Raw genomic sequence first — 25,191 nt, 5'->3', positions numbered from 1 at the left:
CCAGACCGCTGCAGCTTCATGAATCATGCAGTTCATAGCCCAAGACGATAAGGGAGTCACGGGACGCTTAGCCCTTTCAGGCCTCCATTTCTTCAGCTTTAGAATAAGGGGATTGGTGGCAGAGGATGACTAACAAACCAACCAGTTCTGAAATTCTGCCCTGGGCCAAAATGACCTCACACTGTGTTCTGCACATAGTCAAAGCAGGAAAAGGCCATCAGGGAGGACACTGAGGTTTTGATTTTCCCTTTCCCTGTGGACAAAGCAGTGTCATAAAGAAGAGAGAGTCAAAACAGATCCTCAATATAACCTGACTGTGCCCTGACACATTGGGTATTGGGGCCTCCTGGCTGAGATGTGCCGAAGTTGAGGATGTGAACGGCAAAGTGCCAGACTCACTGGGGTTCAAGTCCCACCTCTGACACTTGCAGGCACATTACCTAACTTCATGAAGCCTCGGTTTTCTCAGCCATTAAAAACCCATAGCTGTTGGGTCAATTACGACTCACAGCAACTCTATAGACAGAGTAGAACTGCCCCAAAGTGTTTCCAAGGAGCAACTGGTGGATTCGAACTGCCGACATTTTGGTTAGCAGCCAAGTTCTTAACCACTATGCCACCAGGGCTCCCCTCAACCATTACGTAAGACTAATAAGAATAAGAATATTTACTTCATGCACTTATTTGGTCAAAGTACAAGGTGCTTTATGGGGACAGTGGTAGTTCGGTGGTAAAATTCTCGTCTTCTATCCAGGTTCATTTCCTGGTCAATGCATCTCGTGCACGGCCACCACTCATCTGCCAGTGGAGGCTTGCGTGTTCATATGATGTTGAATGGGTTTTAGCAGAGCCTCCAGTCTAAGATGGACTAGGAAGAAAGACTGACAGTCCACCTCTGAACATCAGCCAGTGAAAACCCTATGGATCACAATGGTCCAATCTCTAACTGATCATGAGGATGGCGCAGGACGGGGCACCATTTTGTTCCACTGCACGTGGGGTCACCATGAGTCATGGGCCAACTCCATGGCAGCAACAATAAGAATACTTACTTCATGCGCTTATTTGATCAAAGTACAAAGTACTCTGCACCATGCCTAAAGCAAAGAAAGTGCTCAAAATCATTAGTGCATTCAGCGGACATCGACTGGGCGCCACTAAACGAGAGACATAGCTTTAGGCACTGGGGACACAGGCTTAAACAAAAAAAGGCTCTGCCTTATGGAGTTTATTTTTAGAAGGAGAAGACAGATTTTTAAAAAATAACCAAAATAAAATAAAATTCAGGTTTCCTCAAAGTATAAGAGAAAAATAGGAAGAAAAATTGAACAGGGTAAATGGGATAGAGATGAGGTGTGGTTTTATATACAGTCTGCGGAAAAGATCACTCTAAGAAGACACAAACCAAAACCAAACCCATTGTCATTGAGTCCATTCTGACTCATAGCAAAAGAGTAGAACTTGCCCATACGGTTTCCAAGGAGCAGCTGGTGGGTTTGAAGTGCTGACCTTTTGGTTAGCAGCTGAGCTCCTAACCACTGCACCACCTGGGCTCCCTAAGAAGAGAAGACCTTGGTAAAAGTAGTCACTATTAATCCTCATCGCCAGTGCTCTGGGTTTGGTATCAACAAAGTACTATCAGTGTCCAAATGGACTTTTCTGCCCAACGTATCTCAAAAAACGGATTGTCAGAGCTGGAAGGGAACTTAGAGGTTCTCTAACTCATTTTATAGATGAAGAAACAGAACCCCAGAAAAGTAGATCGCGTTGTTACTTCAGAGTCAGTGTTTGATGGAAAGTTCCTTCTCCTGACTCCAAGACCAGTGTTCTTGCTGTTGCCTCGGGTTAACTCAGACCATGTCTTATGGATTGAATTGTGTCCCCTCAAAATGTGTGCCAACTTGGCTAGGCCATGATTCCTAGGATTGTATGGTTGTCTACCATTTTGTGATCTGATGTGATTATCCTGTGTGTTGTAAATCCTACCTGCATGATGTCAGTGAGGTGAGATTAGAGGCAATTATGTTAATGAGGCAGGACCCAATCTATAGGATTAGGTTGTATCTTGAGTCAATCTCTTTTGAGATATAAAAGAGAGAATCAAGCAGAGAAGAGAAGGGACCTTATGTCACCAAGAGTGAAGAACCAGGAGGGAAGCGTGTCCTTTGGACCTGCAGTCCCTTTGCTGAGAAGCTCCTAGACCAGGGGAAGATTAATGACAAGGACCTTCTCCCAGAGCCAACAGAGAGAGAAAGCCTTCCCCTGAAGCTGGCACCCTGAATTTCGACTCCTAGCCTCCTAGACTGTAAGAGAACAAATTTCTCTTTGTTAAAGCCATCACCTGTGGTATTTCTGTTATATAGCAGCACTAGATGACTAAGACACCATGTAAAACTCCTGCCTGGAGCCTCAAAACTTTCTTACCTAATTTTGTATTTCAGCCTTCATTCTAGTTCCTGGTTACTGGCCATATAGTCTGAGTATTTATTACTCAGACACCTTTTACAGGAAAAAAAATGATCATGGATTTACAAGAAGATATTCACACACCGGTGACTCCAGTTTAAGCAGTGACGCGTTAAGAGTTAAAGGGCAGCTTCTCTATCCTCCATCTGTGGCGGAACTACTGCCAAAATGCAGATTGTCATAAATACCCTAATGGAAAAGACCATCACTCTCAAAATTGAACCCTCGAATACAATAGAAAATGTAAAGGCCAAGATTCGGGATAAGGAAGGAATTCCTCCTGACCAGCAGGGACTGATCTTTGCTGGCAAACAACTGGAAGATGGAGGCACCTTGTCTGACTACAACATTCAAAAAGAGTCAACGCTTCATCTTGTGTTGAGCCTTCATAGTAGTGCTAAGAAAAGGAAGAAGTCTTACACTACTCCCAATAAGAATAAGCAGAAGAGAAAAAGAAGGTGAAGCTGGCTGTCCTAATATACGATAAGGTGGATGAGAATGGCTAAATTAGTCGCCTTCATTGGGAGTGCCCTTCACATGAACGTGGTGTTGGAGCTTTTATGGCCAGCCACTTTGAGAGACATCACTGTGGCAAGTATTGTCTGACCTATTGCTTCAACAAACCAGAAGGCAAGTAATTGTGTATGGGCTAATAAAAGACATGAACTAACAAAAAAAAAGTTAGAGGACGTCACTGTTACGGATTAAATTGTGTCCCCCAAAAATGTGTCAGCTTGGCTAGGCTATGATTCCCAGGATTGTGTGGTTGTCCACCATTTTGTGTTCTGAGGTGATTATCCTATGTGTTGTAGATCCCAACCTCTATGATGTTAATGAGGCAGGATTAGAGGCAGTTATGTTAATGAGGCAGGACTCATCTACAGCATTAGGTTATATCAGTCTCTTTTGAGATATAAAAGGGAGAAGAGGGACCTCCTACCACCAAGAAAGCAATGCCAGGAGCAGAGCATGTCCTTTGGACCTGAGATTCCTGTCCTGAGAAGCTCCCAGACCAGGGGAAGATTGATGACAAAGACTTTCCTCAAGAGCCAACAGAGAGAGAAAGCCATCCCCTGGAGCTGGTGCCCTGAATTTGAACTTCTAGCCTCCTAAACTGTGAGAGAATAAAATTCTGTTTGCTAAAGCTGCACTATTCCATGATAGCAACTCTTCTGTAACAGCAGCTCTAGATGACTAAGATAAGCAGTGAGGGCCAGATGGTGTGCCAGCCTATAAAGCTATTGTAAGCACTTGAACTTTGCCTTGGGGAGCAATGGAGAACTTTGAGTTGGGGAGAAATGGAGGGTCATGAGTCAGAATTGACACTACTCAACTAAAATTTTAAAAGAATCAATGTTGTTGCAGAGCTAAGGAGAGACTGTAGGGGGCCAAGGCAGAAACAGGAAGACCAGTTAGTAAATAACCTCTATAATCCACATGAGAGATGCTGGGGGCTTGGATCAGGATGGTGGCAGTGGAGATGAAAAGAAGTGGGTAGAATCTGGATATGGAAAATGGAGCTGATGGGAATTGCTAATGGATCAAAGATTGGATATAAAAGAATAAGAGGAGTCCAGGATGACCACGAGGCTTTAGCCTGAGCAACCTGAAGGGTGGGGTTGACATTTATTGCAGTAAAGTCTTGAGTAGGCACTGGGGTTGGGGGAGGGAAGCAGGGATAAAGAGAGAATTTTCCTGATTTATAAAGTCCACCATGTATAAGAGATGGGGCATTCACAGGTTAGTCCACTGGTAAGGGGCATATGGAAACCCTGGTGGCATAGTGGTGAAGAGCTACAGCTGCTAACCAAAAGTTCGGCAGTTCGAATCCACCAGCACTTCTTGGAAACACCATGGGACAGTACTACTCTGTCCCATAAGGTCGCTATGAGTTGGAATCGACTTGACAGCAACAGGTTTGGTTTGGTTTGAAGGGCTTTAGAATTTATACATTCAAACAAAATGAAAAACTCTCCTAGAGTTTTCTCATGGTTAGCCCTGGGTACAGGAATATCTAGTTCCATTCCATCAACAGGGCTTCAGAATGAGGAGAGGAAGTTCGTTGGGTGGGGAGCGGCAGATTCTAAATAGAAGCCTTTCCAGGTACAAAAAACAATACCTGAGAGGATAAATCAGTAAAAACCAGTTGCCGTCAAGCCTATTCCCACTCATAATGACTCAGTATGTCAGAATAGAGCTGTGCACCACAGGGTTTTCAGTGGCCAATTTTTTTTTTCAGAAGCAGATCTCCAGGCCTTTTTTCCGAGGCGCTCTGCCCGGACTTGAATTTCCAACCTTTCAGTTAGCAGCCAAGCGCATTAGCTGTTGGCACCATCCAGGGACTCCATCTAAGAGGACAGGACTGTGATAAGATGGTTAGAGAAGCAAAGCAAGCAAAAGGGGTTGAAATAACGGGATCAGGGCCATTGTGCACCACAAATGAAGGAGGATTTGGAAATCTGATGACAGTGTTGGTGACCAGGAAAACAGCCTTGGTGACTAAGAAGGACTCATTGTGGTTAATAGCCCAGTGTGAAGCCAGCCGAGGAAAGGGGCAGAATTACAACAGCTACATTTATTGAGCACCTAAACACATGCATGTACTAACTGGCTTACTCCCCCAAGGAAAGAAAGTGCTATTATCATGCTAATTTCACAGATGAGGAAACTGGAATTTACCCAAGGTAATAGCAGCAGAAACAGGATTTGAACCGAGGATGTTCAATTCCAGAGCCTGCGCTCCTAACCTTTAGACTACACAGCTCTCAATGCCAGACTCATGCGGCATCTGGTGCCATGACTTTACGGGTTTACATTCGGAGAGTCAACTTTCCAGCATTTCACCCTCACAACCTGCTGGAGCATTTAGAACACAGCGAACAGGTAGATGTCTTGAGTCAGAAGCTCCACCTGTTTGAACTGCCCACAGGCCTTATCTCAGATTCCAAGGAGAGCTCTCTGATCAAGGCCACAGATTTTCTGCTCTCACTTACCAAAACGGCTCTTTATGACCAACCGCTGACCGCCGTGTCGCCGTGAGAAAACCAATGCAAGCTCTGTTCTGTGCAAACAGGCTTTTAAATATTAAAGGGAAACACCCTAATCCCCTTGAGAAGTTAATTCAGAAAAAGCTACAGTCTAATGGCAGGGGCAGGCACTCTGGCAAAGTACTGTTTACACAAAGCTCCAGCTTCAAAGTCCATGAAAGAGAGGGACATACAAATCAGTTTCTAAGGAAACGTCTGTGCTTGGGGAAGAGTGTGACATGGTGCGTAGACGGGTCCCTGGCAAGGATAACAGTAATCTTTCTCCTGGAGTTGAAACCAAGACACATGAAGATAAAAAAGGCACAGCAAGTTTCTCTAAGCTCCTCAGAGTTTATCTGAGTCCCTGTCACCAGCTGCTTTAAGTCGCCTCCTCCAGTGCCTGACTCTTCATAAGTGCTCAGTAGCTGTTTGGTGAATGACTAGATATTATTGTGCACAAGCCGTCTGAGGAAAGAGGTCAAATCCTAATGATCTTTAAATCCCAAGACAGTTGATAAACGTTAAATTAAATGGTATGAGATTAAAGTGCTGCATTGGGCCACAAACAGCAATGAAGTCCTGATACACGCTGCAATATGAATGAACCTTGAAAACATTATTCTGAGTGGAATCAAGTCAGTTACAAAAGGAACTATTGTATGATCCCACTTATATGAAGCAGGCAAATGTACGGTGGTTCAGTGGTAGAATTCTCACTTTCCACGTAGGGGACGCGGGTTTGATTCCCAGCAAGTGCACCTCCTGCAGAGCCGCTACCCCTCTGTCAGTGGAGGCGTGTGTGTTGTTACGATGCTGCACAGGTCTCAGCAGAGCTTCCAGACTAAGACTAGGAAGAAGGGTCTGGTGATCTACTTCTGAAAATCAGCCATTGGAAAGCCCGTGGATCACAACGGCGCTATCTGAAACCAATCATGGAGATGATGAGGGACCAGTGTTTCATTCCGTTGTGCATGGGGTCGCCATGTGTTGGGGGCCAATTTGACGGTAGCTAACAACAACAACGACATAGAGACCAAAGTTTATTAGTGGTTACCTAGGATGGGAGGGAGGGGGAAAGGAGAGTCTTGGCTTAGGAGGCGCTAAGTGTCTGTTTGTTGTTGTTGTTGTTATTGGATTTTCAACTCATAGGGACCACACGTGACAGAGTGGAACTGCCTATAAGGTTTTCTAATCTTTACAAAAACAGAGCACCAAGTCTTTCTCCTGTGGAGCCGCTGGGTGGGTTCGAACTGCTAACCTTTTGATTAGCAGCCAAGCGCTTAACCATCGCACCACCAGGGCTCCTGAGTTTCTGTTAATCGTGCTAAAATAGTTTGGAAACAGAGAGGGTGATGGTTGTACAACATGACAAACATAATCAACGTCACCAAATTGTACGTGTAAAAAAATGTTGAATTGGCAAGTGTTTTGCAATATATATTTTTACCACAATAAAGCAGTTTTCTAAGGGCAGCATTGGGAAGGCAGACACTGTGAGGAGCTTGTGCGTGTCACAAAAGGGCAAGAGAGGAGAGTGCAGCCATGTGAGTGCCAGAGACCAACCAGGAGCTTTTGCCATCACTGTCTATTTTATGTGCCAGGCATACTGTGCTAGGGACCTTTCTGGGCTTCAGCTAGATGTGAAGTCTAAGAGGGGAGAGATGAGTCTGGAAGCCAGCCAGGGTGGAATTAAGGCATGTAAGGGGCCTAAGCACTGATAATCTGTGGTGCCCGCTCCTCTGCTTGCTCACACATTTGAATGGGATTATGTGAGTTATGTATATATATATGTGTGTGTGAGTGTGTGTGTGTTGTGTCTTAGCTATCTATTCATGATGTAACTTCTTTCTGAATACAACTATAATATTAGCAATTGAACGCCATGTCAGCAGAATGAGATGAACTGGGCTATAAATATTTTAGTGGATTGCGGGGTGCTAAAACAACTGGTGCCCCTGTTTTGTTGATGCCCTAAGCATGTGCTTACCTTGCTTATTGGGTAATCCATCTGTCATGGATCGAATTATGTTCCCCAAAAAAATGTGTGTGTCAATTTGGCTGGGCCACGATTTCCAGTATTGTGTGGTTGTCCTCCATTTTGTGATGTCATTTTATGTTGAAGAGGATTAGGGTGGGATTGTAACAGCCTTACCCACATCACATTCCCGATCCAATGTAAAGCTGACAGAGAGAGAAAGCCTTCCACTGCAGCTGACACCCTGAGTTTGGACTTCTAGCCTACTACATAGTGAGAGAATAAACATCTGTTTTGTTGAAGTCATCCAGGTGTGGTATTTCTGTAATAGCAACCCTAGATAACCAGGACACCTGTGGATGTTCCAGTAAGCCTTATGTCTGACGGAGGGTCTCATTATTATAGCTGAGGTTATCATTCCTGAGGTCACCACCACCTTCTCTCACCTGCATTCGGAGTGGAGACTGAAACTGCCCCAGCTTGGTTGGTGGCTTCTCAGGTTTATTCTGATCTTTGGATTCCAGTGCTGGTGGCTGTGGTGTGTTCTAGCAACAAGGACAAAGATGATTACCAGAGCACTCATCAAATCATCCAATGAATGAACATCTCTCAAAGGCCTACTGTGGGTATACAGAAACCCAGAGACCCCACCTTTACCCTGTACCACACAGCACTCCAGCCCAAGCTCTACCCCCGCCTAGAAGCTCTGCCTGTAGAAGAGAGAAAGGAGAATCTCAGGAAGGGAGATGGCAGAAGCTGAAAGACATCCTTCTGTGAAAGTCTAGTGAACTTCATATAAGGGGGACGATGCTATGTCAAGTTTGTTAGTTCGCCAGACCCAGTCCCTGTCCTCAAGGACTTTGCAGCAGCAGAGGGACAGAGATAAAGCATAATTGAACACTGAGGCTCGCAGCGATGTAAAGTAAACAGTGAGTAGGAAAGGAGGGTTGTGTTGTGGGACCTGAGTTCTCAACAGTTTCTTCCACTGACCCCTTCTCTCTGCCCAGCACTGAGCTGGATGCCATGGGGCGGGGCTCTAGCCAGGAGACTGGAATCCACTAGAAGTTTCTGGAGCCTTGCATGATAGATCTCTAATCGGGGGATCACTGCCAGCTGGAGGTGGGGCCCATCAGGAAGGAGAGCCCACCTGGCCACGGGACTCCCTGGCCAATACCAGGAGTCCTCTGGCAGCAATATGAAAACCAATTCATGGAGAACAAGGTTGCTATCAATAGCTTCAAAGGGCTGTTCTTTTCATGTATTTGCTCAAGTTGAACAACGTCCCAAGAAATTACTCTTTCTCAGGAGAAAGTAACTTGGAGGTTGATGAAAAGAATGAGCCTGGACCTTCAACTTCAAACTGGCAAACTTTCTTATTCATGCTTCCTTCTACAGATAGACCACCTTCCCTGTCCTACGTTTTGTTGGGGCCATTTAAGTTTTTCCTCACTATAAGTAATAAGCAATGCCCTCATTAGGTACTCCTAAGGGTGGAAAATGGATTATTTGGCTTTGCATCCCAGAGCCTGGCACAGTGTCCCAGGCACTCTGGAAATGCTTGTGGCTTAGACAGATGAAGGATGGATGGATGGATGGGATGGATGGACAGATGGATGAATGATCCTTAGAAGCAAGGATGGCAAGACTTTGTCTCACATACTTTGGACATGTTATCAGAAGGGACCAGTCCCTGGAGAAGGAAATCATGCTTGGTAAAGTAGAGGATCAGCAAAAGAGAGGAAGACCCTCAATGAGCTGGACTGACACAGTGGCTGCAATGACGGACTTAAACATAACAATGATTGTGAGAATGGCACAGAACCAGGCAGTGTTGTACTGTCGCTCTGTTGTACATAGGGTCACTGTGAGTCAGAACTGACTAGATGGCACTTAATAATGGTAATAAGCTCTTGGCCAAAATTTCATCACTTTAGAAATGACAGTGTAATACTACTAAAACCAAATAAACAAAAATTTTGCACTAGCTAGGCTGAGTAAAGAAGTAGAAAACAAATTCATTTCCCTTTAGAAAATGAAACAATCAAATTATCAAGCAAGTGGTTTCCTAAATAAATATGAAATTCACCTGGAACCATCAAAACAAATGGCACTGCCTTAAAGCGCAGCTCACTCTTTCTCTAAACATGTAAACCTCAGGAGAAAATCATTATTAAATCCAGCCATACTGGGTGATGGTTCTAATTAAATTGGCAAAGATTAATATTAAAGTACTAAATGATTCTAGAGTCCCTGGGTAGCGCAAATTGTTAAGCACTCTGCTGCTAGCCAAAATGATGGAGGTCCAAGTCCACCAAGGGGTGCCTCAGAAGAGAGTCCTGGCAATCTGCTTTCATAAAATCAGCCATTGGAAACCCTGTGGAGCACAGCTCTACTGTGACACACGTGGAGCCACCAAGAGTTGGAATCCACTCGACAGCAATTGGTTTGGTTCGGGGTTTAAATAATTCCAAACTATGTTGAGAAAGCCAAGCAGGAAGAAGGGATATCTTATGAGTAACAGAGAACTATACTTAGAGAAAATTAAGGGAGAAAAATTCTTTTGGTGCGAGTGTTTTGGTGTTATCCTGTTTACAGAGGTTGGGAGAACACAGAAGAAGACCAAATTACATCGAGGTAGGGGTGGAGGAGGAAAACAGCCGTGAAATTAAATAGTGTTAAATTTTAGATGCTCTTCAAGCTTTTCCTTTTAAAACACGTGTCTGTCTGGAGAACACTGTACTGGGTGATATGTGAGGCTGGAAAAGATGAAGGCAGGGCCCAGCCCTGTGGTATAACTTCTGAGCTACCAGAAAAAGGTTTGAAGATGGGCCTGGTATCACTGAAGCCAAACAAAAGACAAAACCAACAACTTCTGCTGACGTGTTCTGAGCTAATCAAAAGAGAAACCCAAACACTGGGGAACCCAGAATGCCCTGAAGCTTCAAACTGGACAATTTAGCACTGTCATTCTAGGACATGGGCCACTGTGTGGCAGGAAAGGACATGGCAGAAGGGCCAGCTGGGGCACTGAGGGACTCACTGGAGCCACTCTAGAGAAGCTAAGGATAATCCCCCCATGGCCTTCCAAGACCCTGACTTTCATGTTCCACATCTAAAGGTCATAGCAAAATGTGTGGAGAAAATCAATACATAATTATTCCTGTCAAAAAGGATAGAGACCTGGCTAGTTATTCACTCCATATAAAATAGCAACTGAGTAACAGAAGAAAAGATACAATTGAAGTGGGCTGAATTTTGTTCCCCAAAAAGATACTTTCAAATCCTAATCTCCAGTACCTGTGAACGTGACCTTATTTGGAAACACAGTCTTTGCAGATGTAATCAAGTTAAGATGAAGTCAACCTGCATTAAATCAGTTCTTACGTTAGGTCAGTTCTTATCAGTAAATTGTAACAGAATACAAGCCATTTGGCTTTTGCAGGGAGTATCCCACACACACACAAAAAACCAAACCCGTTGCCATCAACTCAATTCTGACTCATGTCAACCCCATGTGTTACAGAGTAGAAGTGATCCATAGGGTTTTCTTGGCTGTAATCTTTATAGAAGCAGATCCCCAGGTCTTACTTCCATGGCACTGCTGGGTGGATTCAAACCACCAACCTTTAGGTTGGTAGTCAAGCATAAACCATTTGTGCCACCCAGGGAGATTTTCTCTGGATTAGAACCCAAACCAAACCCATTGCCATTCAGTCGATTCCAACTTATAGAGGCCCTATAGGACAGAGTAGAACTTCCCCATAGGGTTTCTATCGTTGCACCTTGCAATGCTGGAAGCGCTCACTCATCTATGGCAAGAAATTTGGAAGACAGCCACCTGGCCAACCGCCTGGAAGAGATCTATAATTGTGCCCCTTCCAAGAAAGGCGATCCAACAGAATGTGCAAGTTATTGAACAATATCATTAATATCATATGCAAGCAAAATTTTGCTGAAAATAATTCAAAAACATTTGCAACAGTACATCAAGAGAGAACTGCCAGAAATTAAAGCTGGATTGAGAAGAAGATGCATAACAAAGGATATCACTGCCAATGTTTACCTGTGTTTTATCGACTATGCAAAAGCTTCGACTGCATGGATCATAACAAATTATGGATCACATTGCAAAGAACAGGAATTCCAGAACACTTACTTGTGCTCGTGAGGAACCTGTACATAGGATCAAGAGGCAGTCGTTGGATCAGAACACGGGGATACTGCACGGTTTAAAATCAGGAAAGATGTGCATCAGCGCTATATCCTTTCACTGTATTTATTCAATATGTATGCTGAGCAAATAATCTGAGAAGCTGGACTATATGAAGAACACACCATCAGGATTAGAGTAAGACTCATTAACAACTTGTGATATGCAGATGACACAACCTTGCTTGCTGAAAGTGAAGAGGACTTGAAGCACTTACTGATGACGATCAAAGATGACAGCCTTCAGTATGGATTACACCTCAACATGAAACAAAAATCCTCAGAACTGGACCAATAAGCAACATCATGATAAATGGAGAAAAGATTGAAGTTGTCAAGGGTTTCATTTTACTTGGATCCACAAACAACGCCCATGGAGGCAGCAGTCGAGAAATCAAAAGACATATTGCATTGGGCAAATCTGCTGCAAAGATCTCTTTGAAGTGTTAAAAAGTGAAGATATGACTTTTGGACTAAGGTGCACCTGACCCAAGCCTTGGTGTTTTCAATCGCCTCACATGCATGCAAAAGCTGGGTGATAAATAAGAAAGGCCAAAGAAGAATTGATGCCTTTGAATTATGGTATTAGTGAAGAACATTGAACTTACCATGGACTGCCAGAAGAACGAACAAATCTGTCTTGGAAGAAGTACAGCCAGAGTGCTCATTAGAAGCAAGGATGGCAAAGACTTTGGACATGTTATCAGGAGGGATCAAGCCCTGGAAAAGGACATCATGCTTGGTAAAGTAGAAGGTCAGCAAAAAAGAGAAAGACCCTCAACGAGATGGACTGACGCAGTGGCTGCAACAGGAGGATAAAACAGGAGGATAGCAAGGATTATAAGTATGGTGCAGGACCAGGCAGTGTTTCATTCTATTGTACATAGGTCACTATGAATCAGAACTGATTCAACGGCACCTAACAACAACAATATATGGTTTCCAAGGCTGAAATATTTATGGAAGCAGACAGCTTCATCTTTCTCTCTTGGAGTGGCTGGTAGGTTCGAACCACCGATCTTTCAGTTAGCAGCTGAGCGCTTAACCACTGTGCCACTGGGGATGGGCCCTAAATTCAATGAGTGCTGTTTTTATAAGAGAAAGAAGGGGGATATTTGGACCCAAAGACAGAGAAGACACATAGGGGTGAAGGTCTTGTGAAGATGGAGGCAGAGACTGGAGTGATGCAGGTATATGCCAAAGAATGCCAAGGACTATCAGCAACCACCAGAAGCTAGGAAGAGGTAAGGACAGATTCTTCCCTAGAGTCTTCAGAGAGACCATGGTCCTGCCAACACCTTGATTTCAGACTTCCAGCCTCCGGAACTACAAGAGAATACGTTTCTGTTATTGTGAGCCAGCTAGTTTGTGGTATTTTGTTATGGTGGCCCCCAGAAGCTAACGGAGCATTAAATGGTGTCATTACTTCCAATATGATTAGTTAGTAATGTGAATCCAACTTTCTGACCATGAAGCAAGAACTGAAATTTTTATTCTAACAATGAGATAATACTTTTTTACCACCAGATTGGAAAAAAATAAAAGAGATCAATAAAAACCAATAAGGGTATGGAGAAAACAGGCACTTTCCCAGCCAGAAGTAGGAATGTGCACTCAAATAGTCTTTTTGCAGAGCAACTGGGAAGTAGCTATTAAAGTATTAGGAGTCCCTGAGTGGCACAAATGGTTAAGTGCTCGACTACTAGCTGAAAGATTGGCAGTTTGAACCCACCCAGAGATGCCTCAAAAGAAAAGCCTTGGTGGTCTGCTTCACAGCCATGAAAACCCTATGGTGCACAGTTCTACTGTGAAACACACGGGATCGCCGTGAGTCAGAATCAACTTGACAGCAAGTGGCTAAGTTTTCATTTATTAAACTATTACGTGCTCATGCTCCGCCACCCAGTAAGTCCTTCTCTAAGTATCCACGTGAAATACTTGCACATACGCTCAAAGTAGTGTGGGCAAGGGTGTTCACAGACATTGGAAATAATTTAAAGGTCCGTCAACAGAGGCATCATTAAATATACAATACTTCACCTATGCTATTTAATATTTCACAACAGTTCAAAAGAATGAAGCAGGCCCGTAGGTACCTACATAGAACATCTCCAAAACATGTTGTTAAGGAGAGAAAAAGCCAATTGCACAATAATATGATGTGATTTTATGTGTGTTTTTTTTAACCCACAAAACTATGACTACTATGTGAAAATGCAGATACGTGCAAATGAGCAGAACAACGTCTTCAGGATGCACTCTAGGGTGGTGGAGGTGGTTAGCACTAAGGAGGAGAGTGGAATTGGGTTTGGACCAGGGGAACTTCCCTTTATCTGTATTGTTTTGAATATTTTACAACAATGAATTGCTGCATGGTGCAACTGAAAAGTAAGTCTTTGGAAAAGTTGGTTTAAAAAATGTCTACCTTCCAATATAATATTCATCGGGGTTAAAAGCATTTCACCAGCTTCTTCAACAAGAGGAGGCTCATTCCACACATATTTATTGAGCTCCTACTTTGTAACAGGCACTGTTCTAGACTCTGGGGGTATATTAAAAATCCCAGCCATCTGGGAGCTTATATTCCACAGGAGTTTATGGCATCATCTTGCTTGAGGATCTCTGGGGGGCCGTGGGAGCTAAAGCATGCCCTGAGGCAGGGGTAAGGCATAGATGGGCTACGGTCATCTCTTCCAGGGTGGGGAGAGGAAAAGGTGGAAAGGCTTAAGACTACAGTAGCATCTCGATAACCACTCCCCATATGGGCTCCAACCATCTGCACAAGCTGATTGGAGTGGTTGAGAACAAAATAGAGAAGGGGGAAGCTCTGGTCTGGCTTAGGAGCTCCTGGCTTCCCTGGGCTACCAATGAGAGTTCCCTTCCTGCAGGGGGCCACTTAGAATGATGATGGCGGAGCGGAGAGGGAGAGAGCATAGAGGGTGGAAAGAAAGGGAGGCCATGGAAGGGAGAGTGAGTGGAAGGAAGTGAGAATGGAGAGGAAAGGCACCCATGAAGGAGGTGACAGTGCTCCACCTTGGCAGAAAGGGGGAGAGAACATCTACCTCCATGTGCCATCTGGCACCAGACCAAAGTCCAGCCAGCCCTTACTGTGCTTGGAAACCACGTGGGAGAGGCTGCTGGTCCTCCTCAGCACCCTCATTTCTACTTCCTCCACTCCTCTGTCCCCCACACCAGGCCACCCAGTCTCCAGCTTTGCTTCCTGCCTAAGCTGAATGGAAAACCCAGTGGTGTGGTAGTTAAGAGCTATGGCTGCTGACCAAGTTCGGCAGTTCAAATCCGCCTGGCACTCCTTGGAAACCTTATGGGGCAGTTCTACTCACTATGAGTCAGAATAGACTCAACGGTAACAGGTTTGTTTTTTTGTTTTCTAAGCTGGGCAGAATAGGGCGTACCTCTACGAGGACCAATTGCCGTTGAGTTGATTCCAATTCATGGCGACCCCAGGTATGTCAGAGTAGAACTGTGCTCCATGAGTTTTCAACGGCTGATTTTTCAGAAGTAGGTCTTCAGGCCTTTCTTCCAAGACATCTCTGGCTGAACTCAAACCACAAACCTTTCAGTTAGCAGCCAAGCACGTTAACCGTTTTGCACTAACCAGAGACTCCAAATAGGAAATAGGTAAGTTAAGCGAATCGAGAGAGGCCTAACATGAAAAAATGGAACTGATTTTGTCCCTTACCCAAGAGATAAAACCTACAAGCAAATTAAGGTGAGAAGGTTAAGGGGATCTTGTATCCCAGACCAACCTGCATTTACAGGAGAGGGCTTTCCTAAACACAGAGGAATGATTCAGTAGTACTGAAACTGCAGACATCCTTGACAAGCCAGTAGGAGAGATATTTCAGGCTAGGGTAGCCTTTCCTGAGGTCTTCCAACCACATCTTATAGGCACCTGGCTGCCCCACCTGAGTCCGGCTCAGCCAGCTTCTCAGCAATGCCAGTTCACACAGGAGCTAGAAGGCTGGGTAATCTTATTGGCCAGGAGATTCAGGTTTGCTAGGGAAGACTGGCTTCATTAACCATCAGAGTCAGGTTTGAACCTGTGCCTCCCAAACCTACAAGCCATCCCTCAGAGAGCTCGCCAGTGAGACACGCAGGGCGTGGTGAGCAGCTTTGAAATGCTCCACTGATTCATAAAATCCAAGTGGATTTTAAATTGCCAAGGGATCCAGTTGGTCACGCTGGAAATTGAGCTGAAGAACTATCTCAACTTCACTTTTTTTTTCCCATTACGAACCAAGAAAATCAACTAGGAGATTCCTGACCCACCACCTCTGGCAGGAAATCATCTTTTCATCTCACCTTTAGCTCCGAAGCTTTCTACCTTAGAAGCCTGCTCTCTGTGGACAAGAAGCCAGCACAAGCCTCCTGTGTAAGCTGAGGTTTAAATAGGTTGGCTTTGGGCTGAGAATGCTCGCTCAGCATAAACAGAATTGCTGCTCCTTTCTCTCTTGACCACTGGATGTGATCGTTATTCAGACTGTCTGTATCACATAAAACGCACAATTCTCATGTCCCTGGAAATTTCTGATCTCAAGGCCTCAAAATCTACTATTCTACCAAAAGCCATCTATACATTTAACGCACTTCCGATCCAAATTCCAATGTCATATTTTAAGGGGATAGAGAAACAAATCACCAATTTCATATGGAAGGGAAAGAAGCCCCGGATAAGCAAAGCACTACTGAAAAAGAAGAAGAAAGTGGGAGGCCTCACTTTACCTGACTTCAGAACCTATTATACAGCCACAGTAGTCAAAACAGCCTGGTACTGGTACAACAACAGACACATAGACCAATGGAACAGAATTGAGAACCCAGACATAGATCCATCCACGTATGAGCAGCTGATATTTGACAAAGGACCAGTGTCAATTAATTGGGGAAAAGATAGCCTTTTTAACAAATGGTGCTGGCATAACTGGATATCCATTTGCAAAAAAATGAAACAGGACCCATACCTCACACCATGCACAAAAACTAACTCCAAGTGGATCAAAGACCTAAACATAAAGACTAAAACGATAAAGATCACGGAAGAAAAAATTGGGACAACCCTAGGAGCCCTAATACAAGGTATAAACAGAATACAAAACATTACCAAAAATGATGAAGAGAAACCCGATAACTGGGAGCTCCTAAAAATCAAACACCTATGCTCATCTAAAGACTTCTCCAAAAGAGTAAAAAGACCACCTACAGATTGGGAAAGAATTTTCAGCTATGACATCTCCGACCAGCGCCTGATCTCTAAAATCTACATGATTCTGTCAAAACTCAACCACAAAAAGACAAACAACCCAATCAAGAAGTGGGCAAAGGATATGAACACACATTTCACTAAAGAAGATATTCAGGCAGCCAACAGATACATGAGAAAATGCTCTCGATCATTAGCCATTAGAGAAATGCAAATTAAAACTATGATGAGATTCCATCTCACACCAGCAAGGCTGGCATTAATCCAAAAAACACAAAATAATAAATGTTAGAGAGGCTGCGGAGAGATTGGAACTCTCATACACTGCTGGTGGGAATGTAAAATGGTACAACCACTTTGGAAATCTATCTGGCGTTATCTTAAACAGTTAGAAATAGAACTACCATACAACCCAGAAATCCCACTCCTGGGAATATACCCTAGAGATACAAGAGCCTTCATACAAACAGATATATGCACACCCATGTTTATTGCAGCTCTGTTTACAATAGCAAAAAGTTGGAAGCAACCAAGGTGTCCATCAACGGATGAATGGGTAAATAAATTGTGGTATATTCACACAATGGAATACTACGCATCGATAAAGAACAGTGACGAATCTGTGAAACATTTCATAACATGGAGGAACCTGGAAGGCATTATGCTGAGCGAAATGAGTCAGAGGCAAAAGGACAAATATTGTATAAGACCACTATTATAAGATCTTGAGAAATAGTAAACCTGAGAAGAACACATACTTTTGTGGTTACGAGGGGGGGAGGGAGGGAGGGTGGGAGGGTGGGAGAGGGTTTTTTTATTGATTAATCAGTAGATAAGAACTGCTTTAGGTGAAGGGAAAGACAACACTCAATACATGGAAGGTCAGCTCAATTGGACTGGACCAAAAGCAAAGAAGTTTCTGGGATAAAATGAATGCTTCAAAGGTCAGCGGAGGAAGGGCGGGGGTCTGGGGAACATGGTTTGCGGGGACTTCTAAGTCAATTGGCAAAATAATTCTATTATGAAATCATTCTGCATCCCACTTTGAAATGTGGCGTCTGGGGTCTTAAATGCTAACAAGCGGCCATCTAAGATGCATCAATTGGTCTCAACCCACCTGGAGCAAAGGAAAATGACAAACACCAAGGCCACACGACAACTAAGAGCCCAAGAGACAGAAAGGGCCACATGAACCAGAGACCTACATCATCCTGAGACCAGAAGAACTAGTTGGTGCCCGGCCACAATCGATGACTGCCCTGACAGGGAGCACAACAGAGAACCCCTGAGGGAGCAGGAGATTAGTGGGATGTAGACCCCAAATTCTCATAAAAAGACCATACTTAATGGTCTAACTGAGACTAGAGGAATCCCGGCGGCCATGCTCCCCAGACCTTCTGTTGGCACAGGACAGGAACCATCCCCGAAGACAACTCATCAGACATGTAAGGGACTGGTCAGTGGGTGGGAGAGTGACGCCGATGAAGAGTGAGCTAATTATATCAGGTGGACACTTGAGATTGTGTTGGCAACTCTTGTCTGGAGAGGGGATGGGAGGATAGAGAGAAAGGGAAGCCGGCAAAATTGTCAGGAAAGGAGAGACTAAAAGGGCTGACTCAAGAGGGGGAGAGCAATTGGGAGTAGGGAGTGAGATGTATGTAAACTTATATGTGACAGACTGATTGGATTTGTAAACGTTCACTTGAAGCTTAATAAAAGTTATTAAAAAAAAAAAAACAACACACAATTCTATACTCTCCTCATGTCCCTGGAAATTTCTGATCTCAAGGCCTCAAAATCTACTTTCTTAGAAGAACTGAACCCAAACCTGAGAAAGAGAAACACATTTGCTAACCCCCAGCCTTGATCTCCCCCAGAGAGGCTTGGAAACGCTCTGAAAAGTGTGAGAGTGAGTGCGGTGCCTGCCGGACACGACAAAGGCACTCCAGCACTCACATGGCACCACTTGACAGCCAAGTGCTTCCCAGCAAAACACACAAGGGCTTTGTCTCATTCTGCAAAGGTCTGCACTGGCAACAGGGCTACTGCCGCTCCATCTGCCAGGCTCAGCGAGAACAATGGGGCGGGTGGAGTGCAGGGGATGCAGTCAGTTACTTGCAACAAAGAGAAGGCTGGTCCCACCTGGCCATCAGCTGGACAACACAATTCTTCGCGTGCTGGCTGGGGTTTCTGAGCAAAAATGTCACTGGAGGAGAAAGGAGGAAGCGAAAAGAAAGAGGGGGGAAAAATGAAGGTGCTTTGGTTTGTCATTGTTAGGTGTCATCCAGTCAATTTAGGCTCATCTCGACCCCAGGTGACGGAGTAGAACTGCCCCACAGGTTTTTCTAGGCTGTAATCTTTACAGGAACAGATCGCCAGGTCTCTTTCCCACAGAGCCACTGGGTGGGTTCAAACCACTAACCTTTCAGTTAGCAGCCAATTGCTTAACCATTGCACCACCAGGGCTCCTTGTTTGGTTTTAAAAAAAAAAAAGAAACTATTGCCATCAAGTCACTTCTGACTCACAGGGACCCTACACAACAGAACAGAACTGCCCCATAGGGTTTCTAAGGAGCAGCTGGTGGATTTGAACTGCTGACCTTTCAGTTAGCAGCCAAGCTCTCAACCACTTCGCCACCAGGGCTCCTTGTTTGGTTTACTTTCTTAATAAAACAAAGCATGGTCGGAGGCACTTGGAATCTTAGCTCTCGTGGAGTGGAGAAGGAGGTAAAAGCAAAAGCTTGGAGACTCAGAAAGCAAAGACCCGAAATCGGAGAAAGGTGGGATGGTGGCGGCAGTGCAGGCGGTGCCTCACGGGGAAGCAACTCACAGGGGTCTGGTAGGGGTCAAAGGTGGGCCTGAGTGGGGTCCGAGATGGCCCCTCCCCCTCCAAATGGCAGCAGAGATTTGATGGCCAAGAATAGAAATTGGTGAAGGTGGGGGAGGAGAAGGGGGGTCTTCAAATCTGATCGGTTTGGTTCGCACCTGGTGACTGGCATCTGAAAAGTCACTCCTGACTGAACACGCTCAGCTGTTAATTGAAAGGTTGTCAGTTCAAGTCCATCAGAGATGCTTCAGAAGAAAGGCCTAGCAACCTACTTCCAAAAACTCAGACACTGAAAACCCTATGGAGCACAGTTCTACTGTGACTCACATGGGGTCACCACGAGTTAATTCGATGGCAACTTTTTTTTTTTAAATACGCTAATGCCTTGGCGACTGGGGAACTACACAGTAATGAAGAGAAGGAAAACTGGAGCATGTGTTGCTAAGGGGAAGTGTACGAAATGATAAGAGTGACAGGGATGGCTTAGTAAGTTTCTGCCGAGTGCCAGGCACTGTGCTATGCAGCACGGATATAGTGGTGGACAAACACACGACGTCTCTCCCTCACAGAGCTGACAGTCTGATGAGGGAGGCAGACAGAGAAGCAATCAAAACCAGACCCACTGCCGTTGAGTCGATTTCAACTCATAGCAATGCTATAGGACAGAGCAGAACTGTCCCACAGGGTTTCCAAAGAGTGGCTGATGGATTCAAACTGCTGAGCTCTTGGTTAGCAGCAAAGCTCTTAACCACTGTGCCACCAGGGCCCCCATAAGCAACCAGTCACTGATAATTTAATACGAGTTGTGCTGAGAACCAGAAAGTACAGGACAACATGACAGTATAGGCAGGGCAGGAGAGGGATGCCAGAGAAGGCTTCCAGGGGAAGAACTGGTATGTTAAGAGCTCTGGAGAGAACGGAGTGTGCCTGGAGAGGCCGGCTTGAGGCTGCAGAAGTCAACAATAGCCAGAGAGTCAAAAGCAAGGCAGGACGGCAAGAGACTGCGGCCGGGGGTGTCGAATGCTCACCCAGGCCTTGGCCACAGCATGAAGAGCCTGTGATAATGCAGTGGTCAGAGCCATCTCCAAGACCTTTTCTTCCCTGTGGGGACTGTATGCCGTGCAGGCCGTCTCAATAAAGCATTCCTAACTGCCTTGTAATTCTCCTTATTTAGTGAAAGCTAACCAAATGCCCATAAATACAAAACAACAGAAAGGTTAATCCATGTCAGAGTAGAATGGGAGTATGAGACGCACCCCGACTCCCCACATTTTTTCCTGAACTTACTCCTGCCGCAAAAAAAAAAAAAAAAATGTGGAAGGTTCCCCACGATTAAGTAACCAGAACTCGGTAAGCGAGCTTGGGAAGTGGACCCGCAGGATCCAGCCATTCCCCCTGTGGAAATTGTAAAACATAGAAAATGAATGTTTCAGAGCCAGAGTTCAGAACACAGAGTGCAGCCTTTTTACCTGGCTTCCTGGCCAAGGGCTAGAATCACCATCCAGTGGCAAGAACCCTACAAATCCGAGGTGTTTATTTTCTTTTGATAAACAGTTATGTGTAATTTCCCACTTTTTTTAAGGACAATAATTACTTCAAACAAAGAGCAGTCACCAAGAACAGTGTTGAGAGGGAGTGGTTTTCCTCCTTAAGAGGGCTGCAGCTCCATTTTTTAAAAATGTTTTTAGAAGTCCTTGGCTCAAAGCATTCATTTGTCTCTTGGAGATATGACTCCAGAGACAAGTAATTTGTGGAAAAACACGGTGTTCAAACAGAGAAGAGCAAAAAGTCACCCCTGCCTGCCAACCTCCAAGTAAACATGCAGGCAGCTGATCAGCCCAGTGGGCCCTCAGTTATGCCCCTTGACTGACCAGGACACTGGGTATACGCCACCTGCCACTCACCATCTCACTCCTCCTATCCACAGCTAAATTTCCAGACTTCATTTTCTAGGAATTCAGACAACGCACAGGGCGGCCTCCCTCTCATCTGACCAAGCTACCTGCCTGAAGGGCCCACTTGAAACTCAAGTTGTGAGCCCAATCTTACAAGTAGTAAATGCCCTGCCATTATTCTCAATCTGCCTTCTTGCATTCCAGCCCTCCTCACTGCCCGGCCACTGGATGCCCTTGATGAGATGCACAGTAACAACCAAAAAAAGCTGCCAGTCCCATCCATTTCTGACTCATGGCCACTCCATGTGTTACAGAGTAGAGCTGGGGCATAGGGTTTTCTTGGCTGTCATCTTTATGGAAGCAGATCACCAGGCCTTTCTCCTGAGGCCCCAATGGAAAGGTTCCAACCACCAACCTTTGGGTTAGCAGAGGTTAGCAGTCAAGTGCAAACCGTTTGGGCCACTGCACACTCCCAGGTAAAAACACACAAACCCAGGCCACAGCATGCTGCCTGGAAAGGCTCAAGTTGTCTAAAGCCTCCCTTCACCTGTGACCAGAGTGGGGAACTTAAGGCAAGCCAGCCCCCCAGGAAGGGGTGAACTGCTGCTCCAGCTGCTGCTGCCCCTTGGGGCTGCAGCTCAGCTTTCAGGAGCTGTTAGGCTCCCAGAAGAGAAAGCAAGATGGGCACCTCTCCATGCCGTTTGTGAGGCTTCGCTAAAAGGCTCCCCAGGCCCCAAATACCCCGAAGCTGGCCTGACAATGAGCTGGAAATAACCACCAACAGAACGCACCAGTCTGAGTCCGAATACCCTCTTTTTTTAATTTAAACATCCAAAAGAAAAACATACAAGACTCTGGCCTTCTCCTGCACGCGTTTCCCAGGGGTATGAGGCTGTCCTTTCAGGGCAGTTTGGACCGAGAGCAAAGCACGCATCCAGGGGCTCTGGGGTACCCACGAGGGGGCAGGGGGATCCCGGGGCCGCGACCTGGGAGGCGTGAACCTGGCCTGGACCAACTTCCGGATAGCCACCAAGGTCCTGTTTCCTGCCGGGCCCCGGTTTTCTCGCCTTGATGCTCCCCACCCCGCAGGACAGGAGGCTCGCAGCCGCCCAGATACCAATACAAATCTGCTCGGCAACGGGTGACGACTCCTGAAATCCGGCCTGGCGATTGGTAGCTCAAACGGGGCGTGGCGGCAGGTGTCCCCTAAAGCCTCTCTCACTCCCTAGCGGCTCCTCCTCCCCACTGCCCGACCCTTTGAGAGGCTCTCCTACCCCCGGGACACTGGCTACCCCAGGGTTACGGTATGGGGGGGCCTAGGGGTGTCATCTGGTTGCAGGTTGGAGCGGGGGAACTTGCCTCGAAGGTGTAAGCGTGCTGCTTTACTTAAATTGTAAGTTTATCTTAGATGGTAAAATGATGGGCAGGCTAAAGCACTCCAAAGCCACCCCGGGACGCTGCTCTGCTCCCTGTGGGTCTCCTGTCTCCCGTCTCTTCTCTCTCCACGCTCCCCACTGCTCACTCCGGAACCCCTCCCTCTCCCCCAGTCCTAGGGCTTAGTTCCTTCCCCTACTGCTTTCTCTCCCCGCAGCTACGTCGCCTCGGCCTCTGCCCCATCCTGGGCTAGCTCTTCTGTTTTCCGCCTCGATTTCCATTTGCGTGCTTCTTCCCCCGCGCCCCTAAAATTCCCGGGGTGAAGAGAGAGGCAAGTGTTCCGAGCTCGCAGCTGTCTAGTTGCGCTCCTTTGGGCAGGGCGCCAGAGGTGGGTGAACTGAGCAGCTCCATCACCGGGAACCCGGAGGTCGGTCCTCTGCTCACACCAGGATCGCACGCAGATCGTTCTCCAGCTCTCCAGCCCCCTGGAGTCAAGCAGGGCCAGCAGGTGAAGGGAAAAGAGTGGAGACTGTGCGCAGCTGCCCAAAACCCCTCTCTGGTGCCCCCTGAACATTCCCAGGCCCACCCCAAAAAGGGGGCTCAGGCCCCCAGAACCCCAGAGGCCCGAGGGACCTCCCCAGGCCTGGCCTGCATTCTCACAGCTCCCGGGCAGCTAGTCCACTAGCTGGAACAGGCTCGGGAACTTCCCAGCGCCCAGGCTGTGGGGTGCCCGACGAGTGGGTGGGGCTAGTTATAATGCAAAGACCTTGATTGTAGTTTCATCTTTGTTTATTGTCATCTGGAAAGGGAAGACTCAGGAGGGGAAGACCTAGGGTGGCGCTGGGCAAGACAGCTGCAGAAGAGCCTGGCAGCTGCGAAAGAGGTTGAATCTGGGCCAAGAGTTCATACTCTGCTTGAGGCCTGGAGCCTCTCCCTGCTTTCCAGCCAAAATGGGCAAATAGTGTATGTAAGAGCCTTTCCTTTGGGGAGGGCCAGGCTCAAGCTGCCTGGGTCTCAACTTTCATTCTTTACCTTCCCATCTCTCGCTGCCCCCAGCCCAGCCCTGCCAAGTCCTGCTCCCTACCCACTTGTCCACTCCCCCTGCCCTTTACTCCTGTTCTTCCCTCCACCTGGATGCCCACCCCAGTCTTCTCCAGACCTTGAAATCCTCAAGGCCCCATGTAAATGCCACCTGCTCCATTAAGTCGTCTTTGCTCCCCAGTCAGAGCTACCCTTCTCCTCTCCCCCAACACAATTGCACTTTATTTCAGTCTCTGTTATTGACTGCTATTAACACAGCCTTCCTACATGGGGTCGCCAAGAGTTAGAGTCAGCTCAGAGAGTAATGGTACTGGTCTTTGTATCACAGCAAGTGTAATACTGTGAGTAGTTAGAAAGCATGGGCTTTTCAGTCAGACTGGACCCGAGTTTGAATCCTGACTCTGCTGTTTATTTAGCTGTGTGACCTTGAACAGATTGCTTAACCTCTCTGAGCCTCAGTTTCTTTGTCTATTAAATGAGAAAAATAATCCCTACCTCATGAGCTTGTTGTGGAAACCAAAAGGGATTAAAGCAGGTTAAATACATGCACAGTACCTTACAGAGTATGTATTTAATAGCAATAGCTAACACGTAGTATTTACTATATGCTGAGCACATTCTTTTCACTGGCTAATGCTTTTCAGAAGTAGACTGCCAGGCCCTTCTTCCTAGTCTGTCTTAGTCTGGAAGCTCAGCTGAAACCTCTCCTTCATGGGGACCCTGCTGGTAGCTGAATACCGGTGGCATAGCTTCCAGCATCACCGCAACACACAAGCCCCCACAGTACGACAAACTGACAGACACATTATGGACTGGGCAGTGTTTTGTTCTGTTGTGCTTAGGGTCGCTATGAGTTGGAACCGACTCGACGGCACCTAACAACAACAACGACATTATATATCTTAATTTGCATAATCCTCCAGGTTGCCTTGTCATCCCTGCTTTATAGATAAGGAAACTGAGGTTCAGAGAGGTTCAATAACTTGCCCAAGGTCACACAGCTAGGAGGTGGCAGAGCTGATAGCTATTATTATTATCATTCCCCTACTGGACTATGGAGTCTCAGGGTGGTGCCAACAGCTAAGTGCTTGACTAACTGGAAGGTTGGCAGTTTGAACCCACCCAGAGACCCCTTAGAAGAATGCCCTGTTGATCTG

At 46.0% G+C, this 25,191-nt stretch overlaps 1 pseudogene; it reads left to right on the top strand.

Annotated features, from left to right (window-relative positions):
- Nucleotides 1-213: 213 nt before the first annotated feature.
- On the top strand, nucleotides 214-3,146 carry LOC111753186 (ubiquitin-ribosomal protein eS31 fusion protein-like; annotated as a pseudogene).
- Nucleotides 3,147-25,191: the final 22,045 nt, after the last annotated feature.

This window comes from Loxodonta africana, chromosome 7 (genome assembly GCF_030014295.1).
Source record: "Loxodonta africana isolate mLoxAfr1 chromosome 7, mLoxAfr1.hap2, whole genome shotgun sequence".
NCBI lineage: Eukaryota > Metazoa > Chordata > Mammalia > Proboscidea > Elephantidae > Loxodonta > Loxodonta africana.
This window is presented reverse-complemented; position numbering and strand designations above follow the sequence as displayed.